The sequence below is a fragment of the Ananas comosus genome, unplaced genomic scaffold, assembly GCF_001540865.1.
Source record: "Ananas comosus cultivar F153 unplaced genomic scaffold, ASM154086v1, whole genome shotgun sequence".
Lineage (NCBI taxonomy): Eukaryota > Viridiplantae > Streptophyta > Magnoliopsida > Poales > Bromeliaceae > Ananas > Ananas comosus.
The window spans coordinates 1-3,453 of NW_017891764.1; the positions used below are offsets into that span (position 1 = coordinate 1).

The window sequence follows — 3,453 nt, forward strand, 5'->3', positions numbered from 1 at the left end:
GCGTAGCTCCGTAGATAGCGCCCTACCCCAGAGACCAGAGCTAGCAGTACCCCGTCGACATAGCTTAGGGGTTAAGGAAATGAAAAGAACACAATGTAACATGATGTATTAAAGATATAAATGTTGTAATAATTTAGATTGCATTTGGATGAAAAAGGAATGGTAGTTGAGGTGTAAAATGCATGAATGTGAATGAATGTAATTGTAATATATGGCATCCTGGAGTTGCGATGTCAACTTTGATCTATTGGATCAAAGTGCGGATTGAGCTAGTTGGACATCATCCCCGAGGGATTTTGGACGCGTGAGAATGAATTCCGAAGATAAATAAATGTTTCGGCGCAAATTGGGCGCGAAACGAAAAAGGAAAAAAAAAGGGGAGTTTTCGGCTCATAGCGTTGATCCTAGTGCTAATTCGGCTCAAATGATGTCAAAATGAAAAGGAATTGCTTCCAAATTAAACTGGTAGTTTGTGAAAGTCCCTTGGCATGTTTTGGAAGTGTTCGTGTTGAAATCGGAGCAAAAACAGAAGATTTAGAATTTTCTGTAAAGGACGGAACTGAGAAATTAGCAGAAAATGCATAGTGTCAGAAAATTATGAAACTTTGCGGAGATGTCAGAAATGGTTTTATGAGGCTAGCTTTGAAGTTTCATATTATTCTGACACCTGTAGAGAGAGAAATAGCATCCGAAAGTTATCTGATGAAGATTACAGTTCGGGACAGTTCGCAGTGACCAAACGGGGTCGAAACTGAAATGTTAAAATTTCAGTGGACTTGTTAAGTAAAAACGAGCATTCCTATCAAATTGGAGCTCAATCGGACTTTCGGAAGGGCCTGCGAAAGGTATTTGATCCGTGTCGACTAAACGGAATTAAGTCGAGGGGCAATTTGGTAATTACACATGGCTTAGTGGATTTCCACTAAACCTGCCAGCAGGGGAGCCTTATCCCTCCATCCTTATCCCCCCTCTGGTTCCATACGTAGAGAGAGAGGAAAAGAAAAGAGAGAGGGAAGGAGAAGAGAAGAAGAAGAAGAAGAAGAAGAAGAAGAAGAAGAAGTAAAAAAAAAAGAAAGGTAAGAGTTTTTATTTCTCTCCCTCTCTACCCTCTCCCTGCTGCTACTGAGTGTAGCAACAGCAGCAACAATAGCTCAGCAGCAGCAACAAGCTGCTGCTGGAGCAGCAGGAGCACCAGCAGCTGCTGCAGCAGCAATAGCAAGCAGCAGCAGCAGCAGCAGCAGCAGCTTATGCTGCTTAGCAGCAGCAGTGGCAGCAGCGGCTCAGCAGCAGCAGGAGAGCAGCAGCAGCTGCAGCTCAGTGCAGCAGCTGCAGCTGCAGCAGCAGCAGCAGCATGCGCAGCACAGCAGCAGCAGCAGCAGCATGCGCAGCAGCAGCAGTAGCCAGCAGCAGTAGCAGTGGCACCAGCTGCAGCAGCTGCAGCAATCAGCAGCAGCAGCTGCAGCTAGCAGCAGCAGCAGCAGCTGCTGCTGGAGTAGCAGCAGCAGCAGCTGCTGGAGTAGCAGCAGGGGCAACAAGAAAAGAAAGAAAGAAAGAAAGAAAAGAAAGAAAAGAAAGGAAAGAAAAGAAAAGAAAGCAAGAAAGAAAGAAAAGAAAGAAAGAAGGAAAGAAAAAGAAGTGAAAGAGAGATGCAAAATAAGTTAGGATTTCTATAAAAACGGGGTTTAAATGAAAACTGACCCCGGCAATGCACTTTTGCAAAATAAGAGTCCTAATGCGAAATTGACCGCGTGTAAACCAAATTGAGGGTAAAAGAAACGCGTTGGCGAAGTCGGTTCGGCAATCCGACGAACCTACGCAAAGATATCGCCAAAAGAAGGTTTTCGGCTATAGTTGCCGCTTTATATAGCATTGAAATGCTAACTTGTCAATTATGAGTAATGACTCTAGTTTAATCTTTTCTAATCCTTTATAAGTGAAAAGTAAACATGCCCAAGAGTCTAAATTGACTTTCCGACAGGTCGACGACACGCTAATTACGGTAGAGACCGCTCTAGTCCTATTTGCACGGAGTCGCGAGAGATAGTCGTCGACGCTTTCCGAGACGTGGATTCTAGTTGATTGACACCACTACAGGTGGGTGGTGCTATCCGAAGTCTTTGAATCACCTTTTATGTCTATGCTATTCATTGAGCATATTTACTTCTGTATTCATGCATTATAGGGTATGGGCATTGGCATTATGCAAGTGATATTGAACGTGTGAATTCTTATTGATAGTAAGAACATATGAACATTAGAATGTGGACATAGAACCCTATGAATGTATGAAACTGTAAAGGACCAAGACAATAGTAAACTTGGTGACATCATGACTAGAGATTTGGTTAGCATCGAGAAATGCAATTATGAAACTAGTATAAAGAACTAGTTAGAGTTAAATTGTGACATTGTTGTCAGTTGAATCCTCTAAAGGGGGATCAGATCTTACTCACATAGTCTGTTTTCTTAGCTTGGTGGTGGTCGCTCCCCCCAGGCAGTGAGCTCCGGAGTAGTCACTTGTTGGGCTAACGTACTTGCCCCAGGACTAACGTACTTGTCCGACAGACGGTCCCATCGGGAGGCAGCTTAGGGCCCGTGAGGGATTTCGTTGGTGAGTTATTGTTAACCAAAGGGTTAACCACTGAATTGGGTAAATTTATGGGCTAACGTACTTGCCCCAGGACTAACGTACTTGTCCAGCTGTTAACCAGAGGGTTAACCAAAAGATTGGGTAAAGTTAATGAAAAGCATGCATGCATATTTACAGTTTTTATATCTGTTACTTCTTTCAGCTTTGTACAGGCATTGTAGTAGTTACATGTTATAGTTGGTTACTATCTGCTTACTTTTCTTGCCTACATATGCCTGAGTAGACCTAGTGGGTGAGTCGGCGAAGTCGGCAGCCGAACCCACTGGGAACTTTCTTGTAGTTCTCACACCACTAACCATACAGGTTCCAGTGCGAGTTTCGAGGCCGAGGATCGTGGCAAGGGCCCTGCAGCTTAGCTAGCTGACACCAGAGTTTAGCAATTACCATTTTGAGTTCATGTATCATCCATTTTGATGTACAGAGACATGTAAATGAATGTATAAAAAGCATGTATATAACTAAATATTTCAGTTACAAGTTCAGTTGTGTAAAATTTTAAGTTATAGTGAATTTCATTGTACAGTTAGTTTACTATCACTTGTGTTTGTTGCTTGCCTTCGTGCAAGCCATGTATATTGAAATGTGATCCTGGTAATTATTTATTTCTTTATACATGTACTCGTTGTTGTTGAGCCTTGGGCGAACAGAGGAGGTGCTGTTCGTTCGGCGTCTGTGCGCGGGCCCGGATCGACCAAATTGGCGATAACGGGACGTGACAGTAATAATATAGGATGTGTTATGTTGTTTGATACCTTCCATTATGCAATCTTGATTGGAATGTGTTCCTGGTTGGAACTTCGTAC

At 43.0% G+C, this 3,453-nt stretch overlaps 1 long non-coding RNA gene across 2 annotated transcripts; it reads left to right on the forward strand.

Annotated features, from left to right (window-relative positions):
• The first annotated feature begins 1,637 nt into the window (after window positions 1-1,637).
• On the forward strand, window positions 1,638-3,149 carry LOC109705130. 2 transcript variants are annotated; one of them, XR_002214635.1, is made up of 3 exons: window positions 1,638-1,895; window positions 1,979-2,094; window positions 2,954-3,149. It is a non-coding gene; the product is annotated as an uncharacterized LOC109705130 (long non-coding RNA). The 2 variants fall into 2 exon arrangements; XR_002214634.1 differs by lacking the exon at window positions 1,638-1,895 and having other exon boundaries at window positions 1,902-2,094.
• The last annotated feature ends 304 nt before the right edge of the window (window positions 3,150-3,453 follow it).